The following is a 13,515-nucleotide window of genomic DNA, read 5'->3' as shown; positions in this document are numbered from 1 at the left end:
ATTAGGAATAAACATAGAAGATAGATGGCACGAAAGTGTGTCAAACTTGATGACACATATGCAAGGAGAGAAAATAATTAACGTAGAATTGAGTATTTGGCCTAAATACCTAGGCTCTGTAAATTAACTTCCTTCTTTCATCTTCCCTCCTCCCTACCCCCATTTCTCACTCTGTCTTTCTTTCTTTTGTTATCTGCTATTATTGTTGACAGACTGCAAAGGCATCCTAATCTATTTGAAATTAGCTTTCCAAAAGGCAAAATTGCTGTTTGAGAAGATAACATCCAAAACGATTTCTGTGAATCAGATAGTCTACTGTGAGACAGAGTGAATTATGCATTGAGTTGCCAAGGATTAAATAATACTATTTCAAGAACTTTTTTTTTTTCCTCCAGTCCTTTTAAAAATAAGCACTGATATATAGAAAGAATTTAAGGTTTCCTCTTTCTTATTTCACCCCTTCCTTCCCACTAGTCTTCTTTCTTCTCTTACCTCATTCTCTTTTTTTCCTCAGTCACCTTCCTAAAAATATGTACTTAAAACAAAAATAATATATTCTAATTGTTTTGTTGATGTTTAATTTTAAGGAAGAGCCTCATCAGAATGGCAAACTCACTTTGCATTTCAGAAGAACACATTAAGTTTCAGCAGAAATATTCCTGCCAAAGACCTTGTTTTGCTAGTGCTTTAATTTTCTTTAAGCCTAATTTTGTTTCTCTGTTCATTTTGTAATGGAGCTTCTGAAAACACTGGCAATCTCTGCTCATTTTGCCTTGAGCTAGCATGGGATTTTTTTTAAGGAAGTGCAATTGCTGAAAAAAGTTAATGGATAATTCAGCAGCAATTTTGCTATAGCGAAAGTAAAGAAAAAAGGAATACATGAAAAGTAAAAAGCTTAGGAAATAAAGGGTGAATGGTTATAATATGTATTGGAATGCCCTGACTCAAAAATATAGATGATAAAGATTTAAAGAACATATAGTCCCAATTTAAATGTTTATATGTTAAATAACATAATTCTCTAGAATATGTCCCTAGATGTCTATAGAAACTACAGTTACATTTTCAACGATCAGTTGGAAAACTAAAAATTCTGAGTTTATGAACATCAGTGAAAGGGTAAACCAAAAATAATTTAAAAATTTGAGCATTATCCCCACTGTTAAACAGCTATGTGGACAGTTTGGAAATCTTGTAGAAAAACATGGATACATACATGCAAATATAGTGAAATGATCAGATCTCCTATGCAGAATTTTCTACACAGCATAAAGCAGCAAAAATATTGATCCCAGGCTTAGCACAGAGGTCATAATAAAACCTATAGACCATTCACTGGTTTATCTTTCCAACCTCCCTCCATGCTAACCCCACCCCCAACCCCCTCCACCTGGACTCACTTACCTTAAATTGCTCCCTGCTCCTTTCTATCCCTTGTTCGCATTACAGCGTCTATTATGTGAAATGTAACTCTGTTCAAAGTACAACCAATGAAACAGAGCAATAGGAAATATATCTTAAGAGATTTATTGCAAGAAATTTTCTTATATGCTTGTGGGAACTGGCAAGGGAAGTCCCCAAATCCACAGGCAACAGGAAATGGAGGATGGCCCGCTCAGGTATAACCAAAGCCGATGTCTATAGCCAGTTTCTTCTTCTTCAAGAAAACCTTGGTTCTGCTCTTACGGCCTTCCAACCAGGCTCACCCAGGTTAATTCGGATAATCTCACTTAAAGTCAACGGACTGTGGAATTTAATCACACCTATAAAATGCCTTCACTGCAACACTTAATGTTTGATTGATTAACTGAGGGCAACAGCCTAACAAGTTAAAACATAAAACAGTCACAGTCCACCCCTTGTCAGCTTGGGCACGCATACACATCTCTTTAAACCAAATTTCTTTCTTAAATAAAAGACAATAACAAAGTCATACTTCCACAAAACACGATAAAACTATCCTGCATTAGTCCAAAAATAGACTAATCCTTTCCCGAGAAGAGGATGCAAAGCCTTGAGGTGATTCTCACACTTCTCCTTTAATATGCTTTAAATTAAATATTAAATTAAATACTGTGATACTTAACTATTATTAGTATCTCTTACCTTAGATAACAAGGGGATAAAATATGGAAGAAAACAAATATCTAGTGTGTGTGTATAATATATATATGTGTGTGTGTCTATATACACACACATATATATACATTTATAATAAAATTAGTAGGGCTTCCCTGGTGGTGCAGTGGTTAGTGTAGACAAAAATAAGTAAATTTTAAAAAATAATTAAAGAAAAAAAATCTCAGCTTAAAAAAAAATTCACTCTGAAAACAGCATTTGGTGGCATGAAGCTTTGTCTATTTCCATGCAATAAACCCACATTTAAAAAATAATAATAAAATAAAAAGTAATACACATAGCTATTACAATCCTCATTTCTACAACTGGTCTCATGGTTACAGATGTATTTAAAACCACTTTCTTCCCTACCAATTCCAAATGCCCTTTACCTTCAAGAAACACTTCAGCAGGTAGTGGTTATTTGCCTAGTGGAATTACCCAAAATTTCATTCCTCAAGTGTCTGGGCCAATGACAGTCCTGTCTGAATTGAGTGATTATAATTTTCCACTGACTTTAGTCTAGGACATGATTATATTAAGAGGCACCCTAGGGAATATATTCTGTATTCCAGGCATACTCTTCCTCACTCCCATTGTGTAGTAATGACACAATTCCCCTTTGGTAATCAGGATCAGCAACCCAGACAGCATAGTAACTCTCATCTTTGCCTGGTAATTCAGAGGCATGTAGAGCCTAATGTGGCCAAGTGGCATTCTCAGCTTCCTCTGCAGTGGAATTATTGTTACATCTCCTTGTGGGCACATTCTTCCCTTTGGAACTAAGGCCTCTAAAGCCAATGAAGCCTAAGGTCATGGGGATGGGACATAAAAATTTTGCTAGTAGATTAGTTGGGGTAACAGTGAATGAGACGACTCCCATTTATAATCCTTGATTCCTGGATCAATGAATGCTAGTTGTGGAAGAAACTGCCTCATAGAATAAATGCTAATTTAGATCTTATACAGCCTCCTGGAGGATACTGCCTAGGTCCTCTAAGGTATTGCCATCTATCTGGCACTATAACTGTGTCTTAAGAAGGCTCTTTTACCGTTCATTTCAGGATGATGCAAACCTGGTAAGATGGGTGAATTTAATGAGCATGGGTCCATTGTCATACTTTATTTGCTGTCAGGTAAATTCCTTGATCAGAAGCAGTGCTATGTGGAATACCTTGACAGAGGACAAGGCATTCTGTAGGTCCACGGGTGGTAGCTTTTGCAGAGATATGGATTTACGTTTCCTGTACTCACTATCCAGAGTAAGTGTCTATTTAAGCAGCAGTAAAGTTCTGCTTTTTCTACAATGGAAGCTATCTAATGTAGCTGATCAACTTGGGGATCCAGCTTTATTCTATGGGACTTCTTTTTATTCTCTGCATCTGGCAGAGTGGACAATCACCAGAAGCTGTAGTCAGGTTGTCCTTGATGAGTAAATGCCTATATTGCTAAGCTTATGTATAATCTCCATTCCTTGCCACCATGGTCAATCTGGTCATGAGCCCACTGGACAATGACAGGAGTGGCTAGGGGAAGAGACTGACTTGTATTCAAAGGATGGGTACTCTTATCCACTTGATTTTTCAAATCTGCCTCTGTTGAGGTCACCATTTCATGGCAGTCATGTAGGACACAAAAGTCTTCACATTCTTTGCCCATGAATAGTGGTATATCCACATGTCTCTTCCTCAGACCTTCTTGTCCCCAGTTTTATCAGTCAGGTTCCCTCCAAACCCTGACCATCCAGCCAAATTATTAACCACAGCCAATGAGTTGCTATAGACTTGTGTCTCTGATCATTTCTCCTTCAGGCAAAATGAACAACCAGATGCACCACCCAAAGTTCTGCCATCAGGAAGGATTTCCCTTCACTATTGTCCTTCGGGATGTCCCAGAAAGGGGCTACAGCACTGTAACAGTCCACTTTCAGGTGGTGCCTGGATATCTTACAGAACCATCCAAAAGAGAAACACTTCTCTTCTTCAGTCAACTGTTCATAGAAACATCTCTATAAGATCATTGGTATGGGCTTCAAAAGTAAAGGTAATGCAGCAGGAGTGGGGACCAAGGGCATTTGGGCTACTTCATGCAACTAACTTGTGCCTTCAGGCCCTGCTCAAGCCTAATCTCGTTATACTACTCCCATTGGATGATGGACTTCTACTTCCATTGGATGACAGACTAGGACTTGGCATGCCCATATATATGGCTTGAAGGGTCAGACAACACTTGATTCATGAATGCTACATCCATGCAAAATCTCCATACCTGCCACCATGATCACTCTGTTCATGAGCCCATGGGGCATGGAGAAGAATAGAAAAAGGCTGACTGGTATCCACAGAATGAGTAATCCAATATATTTGATTAGTAAAATCTTCTGCTGAAGTCACCATTTTGTGAGCATTCACAGTGGGTACCTCAGATTGCCTGGTAACTGTTGAGCCATGGGTAAGCAACCAGTGTGTCTTAAAAAGTCCATTAGTAAACCAAAAGCTGTTCTCAAATTGAGAGTAGTCATGTGTAGAGGGTATCAGGGCTTTGTTCCAAACACCTAATATCATGCTGTGATTAACTTAAAGAAGCCTGCCAAAAGCATCAAACTTTCGGCATTATTGGATTTACTGGATCATATGGTCCAAGAGTTAGAGCAGCTTGCATGGCAGGCCAGACCTGTAACAAAGTCTTCTTATTCTTGTGTCCCATTCAAAACAGCTTTTTTGGTCACTTGGTAAATGAGTCACAGTAGCATTAAAAAAATTGTAATTATATTGTCTCCGTATTTTATGGAGGCCCATTATGTATTGTCCTTCTTTTGTTGTAGGAGAGGCCAGAGGCAGCTACTTGCAAATTCACCTTGGGAGGGATATTTTAATATGCCCCACACCAGTGGACCACTAGAAATATAACTAAGATAACAGGCTCCGAAGGTTTTTTTGTATATATTTCCCACTGTCTGACACACAGATGTCTCACTAATAAATCAAGTATAATTGCTACTTCCTGCTCACCAGGTTCCAATCAGCATAATATCAATATAAGAAACCAGTTTGATATCTCATGGAAGGAAAAGGCAATCAAGGTACTCGTGGAGGAAATTATGATTCAGGGCTGGAGAGTTGACGTGCCTCTCAGATAGACCAGTAAAGCTAAAAGTATTGCTGGTCTTGCCAGCTGGAAGCAGCATTTACTAATACGTATTCAGAAAAGAACATTTGCCACATCAATAGCTGCATACCACTTTTAGCGGATATGCTGATTTGTTCAAGCAATGAAACCACATGTAGAAGAACAACTACCACTGGAATCTACCACCTGGGTAAGCTTATGATAATCTCCTATCATTCTCTAAGATCTGCTTTCTGCACAGGCCAAATAGGTAAGTTGAAAGGGTATGGTGGGAATCACCGCAGTGCATCCGAGTCCTTGATGATGGCAATCTCTGAAGTCCCTCCAGGGATGCATATTGCTTCTGGTTTACTTTTTTCCTAGGTAAAGACAGTTCTAGTGGTTTCCACATGGTATTTCCCACCATAATAGACCTCACTCTATAATCTGGGGAATCAGTGTGGAAATTCTGTCAGTTGCTGAGTAGGTCTATTGCAATTATGCCTTCTGGAACTGGGGAAATCACCACAGAGTATGTTTATTAAAAAACTGGACTAACTGTAAGATTTATCTGAGCTAAAACTCCATTGATCATCTGACCTCCACAGGCTCCTGCTCTGAATGGTGGACGCAATGATGTTTTTTTGTCTCCAGGAATTAATTTCAGTTCAAAGACAGTGTCCAGTAATCCCCCAAAAGTAATATTTCTCTTTTCCCAAAAAAGTGGCCATAAGTCCTTTGGGGACAGCTGGGAGAAAGGTGAACAGTACCTACCTTGGGCAGTATAGCAGGGTCCTTTCTCAAGAGGAGTTCTATGTCTGTAAACTGGCTCAAGTCTGGGAGTTGACTGAGGGGCCATGACTCAGGTTTTCAGTGTTTAATTTAGACTTCTATGCAGTTGACCTAGAGCTCTTCTCCTTATACAGATCAAATAAGAATTTAGTAGCCTTCCCTTTTATTTCTTGTTTAGGGTCACCACATCCTACTAAACATCACCATACCTCTCTGTGAGTCAGATTATTCTGTCTGCTTTGACTCCACTGTCTGTTAAGTTAAACATATCTACCTTATCATTGCCACTTAAATGCCACCATATGGCTTGCGCTATTCTAGGATCACATTATCCCCGCTGCATGCAGGAAACCCGGTTAGATGGTAGCAGTTCTCACTGTAAGTTATGATCTACAGAGAACAGCAGCCTCAAGCTTTTCAACGATTTTGAGGCTTTCCTTACAATTTTTTTCTCAGTTTTAGTGAAATGTGTCTCCTCTGGACCATCCAGGATGCGTGAGCAGTTCTCACACGATAAATTCACTCTAACATTTCAAGCTCCCTAAGCCTGCAGACACCTCCCTTTATAGTATGACAAGGCTATTCTGGTGTAGAATACCTTAGAATTCCAGTGCTAAAACTAGCCAACTGTCAGAGTTATTTCTAATCCTTCAAGCTAAAGCACTGAATCCAGAATGCCTGCATAGTGAGCCCATATCAAAAAATTTAACCTGATCCAACGAATGTCCTTCCACCATGATCTCAAATTCTTATGATCCATTCCCACACAAATATTCCAGATTTCTGTCAGTATACATTGGAAAAATTATACAATCCTTTTGGCGTGTAGCGCACAGCTTTATGGATTATAGCCTGTACCTCACCCTTCAGGGCCCCCTAAGACTTGAGTCTAGTTGTAGGTCTAGAAGCAAAGACGGGTTGTGGGTGTTGGTCTCAAGGCGACTCGTCAGTGGCTTGCAAGTCAACTAGCTCAGGACCACTCAGGTTCGCTAGCATAATCTCCCTTACTTAAAGTCAATTGATTACAAACTTGAATCATATCTACAAAATCACTTCATAACAGACCTAAATCAGTGTTTGAGTGAGTAACTGGGAATTATAGTCTCGCCAAGTTGACACACATAAACCTGGTCATCGCCATCCCCTCTCTCTCTGTGTATTCGCCAAAGGTAGGCACCTCACCCAATCTCAGCCACTCAGAGTGCGCTCCCCCTGAGAACTTTGTAAACGTAACTGTGAGACTGTTTCTTTCTCATCACTGAAGATACAACATGAAGTTCGCGTGTTGCAAATGTGATAGTCCCTGCTTTGGGAACAGCAAAGCATAAAGTGACAAAAAGAATCATTGAGAGTGATAGAGGAAAATAAAGATGCAAAGAGAGGAACAGATGTATAGATAAGCAGAAAGTGCTGACTCCGCTGGAGCAGTTTCTGTTTGGTCCCGAGGACCAAGCACATTCATATCGTTGGATTCCTTGACAAATTCCACTATCCCTGTGATACATTTCTCTTTCGTTAAGCTCACTTGCATTGGGTTTCTGTCACTTGCAATAAAAAAATATTCTAATTTCATGAGGTTTCAGAACAAACTTTTATTTGGGAGAAAAAAGGCACCATGGAAAACTGCTATGTAATGAATAAATGAAAAGCAAAGCAAAACATTTTGACCAAAAGAAAAAAAAATGAGGCAATGCAGTATGATTCAAATCCCAGCCTCTGAAGTCAGATATGACTGCTTCAAACCCTAACATCAGTGTGACCTTCCATTCATTAATCTAAACATTTAACTGCGTACCTACCTCCCATGCATCAAACACCATCCTTGACATGGTATATATTAGGAGTACATGATCCTTACTCACATGGAGCTTAAAGGCTGATGAATATTTCGTATTTACTATCCCCAGAACCTTACGTGGAGACGAAGACTGGTGTTAAGTGCCCTAACCAAAATCACAGCTATTAAGTAGTTACGCTATCTTCATAGACATAGTAAAGACACAAAATAAGATACTGCATATAAAGCCCTCAGCACATTGCCTGTCACATAAGTTAGTACTTATTAAATGTTAACAAGTAAATGACCTCATTTCTAATATTAGGGAATTAGCTGGAGTTATCTCTAAAGTCATTTTCAGCTTGGACAATCATTACTCTAAGTTAAGGATTAAAGGTTACATGATTATGTCGGGGACTAGGCGCTGCCAACACTATTTTCATTCTCCTTTTCCTTCTTAATCAAAGATTCCTAGTTTTAGTCAGGGTGGCAGTACGTCCATGAAAATGATTACACTTTTCAAGTTCCCCTGGCAGGTTGGTATGGCCATACATCTAATTCTGGCCAAAGAAACCTATGTAAAAGTGTTGAGTGGTTCCACTGAGAATATCCCTCAATAAAATGTGGGACAGGAATTCTGTAATGCACCTCCGTTAGCTTTTCTCCCCTTCCTCTCCTCTCCTCTTTGGAAATTCTAAACTATAGATGAAGCTGCAGCAGCTGTCTTATAATCTTGCAGGTGGAAATGACTCACTATCGATGATGGCGCAGAAAGAGAAGGAGCCTTGGACTTAGATGACTGCTCAGAGCTACCAAGCTAACCATCAGCTGCTTACCTTTGGGGTACTTTTATGTGAAAGAAGAAACTATGTTCTGTCTAATCTTTGTAGTGTGGTGTCTATTATAGCAGCAAAATGTAATTTATAACCGACAAAGTAATTTTTAGGAAATAACAAGTTAAGGTTAGTATAAATAAAGATGTCAAAAATCAGAAAGGAATAAGGACCAATTTCAGTTACGAATAGCTATTGGCATGCCTGCTCTCCTCAGTGTTTTCCTCTATGTAAGTCTAGCTCCAACTTGAAAAAGGAATTTGCATTAAAAAGGGGACATGCAGTAAGATAATATCATATACACTTTTAGGGACAAATATAAAATGCTTACTAAAATACTGTTAGAAGCCAACAAGACTAAAGAACACACATCAATCAAGAGATAAAGAGCTACTTGCATCTAAAGGTTAAAGCATTTAAACCCTAAGATCTGGAAATACCCTGCCAGTACTGGTAAACTTCCTTGGCATTTATCTTGTCATTTAACATCTTCACAGCATGCAATATATTGGGTTTATTCTTCTTGCTCTATAGGAGATTGGAAGATGGTGAAAGGCCTGGAGAGAGAGGAGGAAAAAGAGAGAGAGGCAGCAGGGAGACAAGCCCTCTCTGGAGGCGTACAACAGGAAGAGTGACGGGGCACAGGCGTACACATTTTTTAAAAGGGGTAGATATATATGTATGCCAATACACTATGCTGTAGAAATAAAACTGAGACAGAACCTGCTTCCCTTTAAGCAGATAATGTGAAGCCTTTGCTTGAGATCTATTTTCTGACGTTGGAATGTGAGAACTAGCTCTCCTCCCCTCCCCACTCTCCATCTCCTGCTGCTTCATCTCTTTCTCCCTCTTCTCTCCCCTGTCCGTTCTTCTTCTCCCCTTCCTCCCCTCCCCACTATCCCTCCCCACGCCTCCTGGTGGGTTAGCATACTTTTGAAAATTCTCCAGTTTCCCGGCATTCAATGTCCTTTTACAAAAATTGACATCTTGAAAAGAAATGAGTCCGTAAAATTTTATCAGCTTAAATAACTTACACAGGTAAATTTTGAAAGTCAGATAGACCACCTCTCTGCTTTTGAAAGTCAACATTAAAGAATGAATTAAAGAATAAAAGGCTAATTATATACATGAAAGGACACGCATCACATATACCAAAAACTTAACAGAAATTTTAAAGCTGTAACTGCCTTTTTATATTCTTTCCCACATGCTCTGCATGTGGGACTGCTTTGAGTTTGGCACTGCTACTGTGCCTCTGGGATGGCTTTCTCTCTCTTTTATATATTGCTTCATCGGTCCATCTCCTCCGTGAACTTTCTCCTTAGGACCCAACAATAAGATGTCTTTCCATTTTCTAAAGGCTAATCACAGTTAGTGCCTGACACCACTGACTCCTCAGAGCTCAGAGACAATTAGCACCTAATGGTTAAGAAGACAAGTCAAAAAAAAAAAAAAAAGAAGATAAGTCAGACTGTCTGGGTTTATTTCTCAGTCTGGGGATCTTAGTCAAATTATATAAACTCTAAGATTCAGTTTCTTTTTCTTTCTTTTTTTGCACCATGGAGATAACATTACAATCTTCTTATGTCTGCAGCAAGAAGTAAAAGAGAAAAATACATGAACAGTGTACAGCACAGTGCCTGGTACAGAGCAACGTTGTAAATGTCAATTCTTATTTAAGTTATGTTAACAGGCATGTGCTTAATCTCTTAAACTAAATTAGACCACAAACTCCTTGAAGACAGGAGTATGTCTTCTCTCAATATATATCACTCTTAAGACTTAGTAGACTGTCTAACATATAGACAGCATTCAGTATATAATTGTAGAATCATACGTGGTCAACATTATTTTGTTTTAAATATGCTGGAGAGGGTGTGGACAAAAGGGAACCCTCTTGCACTGTTGGTGGGAATGTGAATTGATACAGCCACTATGGAGAACAGTACGGAGGTTCCTTGAAAAACTACAAATAGAACTACCATACGACCCAGCAATCCCACTACTGGGCATATACCCTGAGAAAACCATAATTCAAAAAGAGTCATGTACCACAATGTTCATTGCAGCTCTATTTACAATAGCCAGGACATGGAAGCAACCTAAGTGTCCATCAACAGTTGAATGGATAAGGAAGATGTGGCACATATACACAATGGAATATATTACTCAGCCATAAAAAGAAACGAAATTGAGTTATTTGTAGTGAGGTGGATGCACATAAAGACTGTCATACAGAGTGAAGTAAGTCAGAAAGAGAAAAACAAATACCGTATGCTAACACATATAAATGGAATCTAAAAAAAAATTTTTTTTAATGGTTCTGAAGAACCTAGGGGCAGGACAGGAATAAAGACACAGATGTAGAGAATGGACTTGAGTACATGGGGACGGGGAAGGGTAAGCTGGGATGAAGTAAGAGAGTGGCATGGACATACATACGCTACCAAATATAAAATAGCTAGTAGGAAGCAGCCGCATAGCACAGGGAGATCAGCTCAGTGTTTTGTGTCCACCTAGTGAGGTGGGATAGGGAGGGTGGGAGGGAGAAGCAAGAGGGAGGAGATATGAGGATATATGTATATGTACAGCTGATTCCCTTTGTTATAAAGCAGAAACTAACACTCCACTGTAAAGCAATTATACTCCAATAAAGATGTTTAAAAAATATTTACCGGTCATTATTCTAAGAACAGGAAATATGGTGGCATATAATACAGGAAGTGAAGAAGCCCTTTAAGTTATGCAAAAATTTAAAACCCCAAATTCCTTATCTTTCAATTCAGATTTATCATGCATGCTTCAATGACACATCCCTGCCAAACTGCTATTTGAAATCTGCAATATCACAAAATAGATAACCTATCTCATTAGAATGGCAGATAGGCTCTGGACTAAATTACACCTATCTTTCTTGAGAATAGAGTCCCCAAATATCAGTGCCTGTTTGATGCTGGTATATGCCAGGGTTCTTAGGGACTGCAGTATAAGGGTAATAATGTTGACGCTTTGTTCACATAGCACGCAGCAATAGAATGGCAGTATAGAGGGTTCTTTTTTTTTTTTTTTTTTTTTTGCGGTATGCGGGCCTCTCACTGCCGTGGCCTCTCCCGTTGCGGAGCACAGGCTCCGGACGCGCAGGCCCAGCGGCCATGGCTCACGGGCTTAGTTGCTCCGCGGCATGTGGGATCCTCCCGGACCAGGGCACGAACCCTCGTCCCCTGCATCGGCAGGCGGACTCTCAACCACTGCGCCACCAGGGAAGCCCCAGAGGGTTCTTGAGAGCAATTAAGGGGCTGCTTATCTGGGGCCAACAGAGTCAACTCAGCCACAGGAACATGGAGGGGTAGGTATCTATTTACCACATGACAGCCAGAAGGATCCCTTCAAAGTACATGCCACATTTGACCACATCCCTGCTCAAAAAACTTCCAATGGCTTTCCATCACAGTTCCAGTAAAATCCAAATTTGTACCATGGCTCTTTGCTATTTCTTCAGTCTCATTCCCTACCAGTCTTCTCTTTTTCCACTCAAATATAAACCCCATCAGGGAAAGGACATTATTTTGTTGCTTCATCCCCAGTTCCCAAAACAATGCCTGGCAGAATGTATGTAGAAGTTGTTAATTTGTACTTGTTACATAATGAATGCATAATGATCAAAAAACCCGATTTTAGTTCTTTTTTGTAAGTGAAGGAGATTCCTCAGGGCAGCCACATACATGGCATTGGTTGACATTAATTAGCTTCATAGTTTCAGGAACACTATGCACATTGAATTTAATAGCAGTGGGCTTCAAAGAGAGGTGCATTCACCAGAGGGGGTACAAGGAGCCATTACAGAGTTTTACGTACCCTCTATGGTACAAACACCCTGTCTTCCATTTAACATTGCATCCAGGCGAAACAGAGCTTTCTGGAGCTCAGACACATCTGCAAATGTATCAGGAAGCAGAGTCTGGCAGACAAGCTCTGTGAATGCATTATGGCTGGCTTTAAGCAGGATCTATAGCCTAATTTTGCTAGTACCCAAGTCTACAAGGCTACTGAGTGTATATTTTCTTCTATCACAGACAGGTAGATTCTACTGCACTTTGCATAAAGGAGTACAACACATCAGAAGATCTGTATTTTCATGTACCTCTTCACAGTGACATAATAAATACGGTGATTGGTGATTTAGAGTCCAGATTCTGGATTAGAAATACCTGGGTTTAAATAACAGTGGTCCCACTCCCTTTCTATGTGATCTTGCATGATCCAGTCCGTAAAATGCGAGCAGTATGTAACTCCTTTGTTTTGTTGTTTTGTTCATTTTTAAGGAAACCAAAAATTACCTAATCGTTGTGCTCCACAACAGACCTGACATGTGAAAACCTCTCAATAGTTGCTAGCTAGTAATGTCTCCCTATATGCACTTACATATTCTTTGGAAGAGTCTAGACCATTTGCATTCATGACTTTTACTAGTCTATGTAACTTTACATACATAGAGTTCTTTTTCCTATTGCCTTTTTCATTTTTTTTTAACAGCAATTCTCTTTCTTTAAAAAGAGAGGCAGCTATTCTTTTTTTTATGTTTTGCTTTACCAAGAAAATTGGTAAATTAATTTTCAAATCAAGAATTATGGAAGAAAAGCATCGGTTGAAAATCATTTTATGCTTGAATTACTGATTATCACTAAATTAAGTCACTGTCTAAAATCAAAAAGGCACTGACACACACTTTCCACCTGCAACACTAGGAAACATATTTCTAGAGAAATCACATTTGTATTTCAGGTCTATCTTATATGAGAAGAAAACAAAGACACATAAATGTTGGAAAGCAAGGTTTATGCAATACAATAGGTTCTCAACTCCTTTGACTGTATCATAATCTGACAT

This window comes from Kogia breviceps, chromosome 16 (genome assembly GCF_026419965.1).
Source record: "Kogia breviceps isolate mKogBre1 chromosome 16, mKogBre1 haplotype 1, whole genome shotgun sequence".
In the NCBI taxonomy this organism is placed as follows: Eukaryota; Metazoa; Chordata; class Mammalia; order Artiodactyla; family Physeteridae; genus Kogia; species Kogia breviceps.
Note: the sequence above shows the minus strand (reverse complement) of the source record.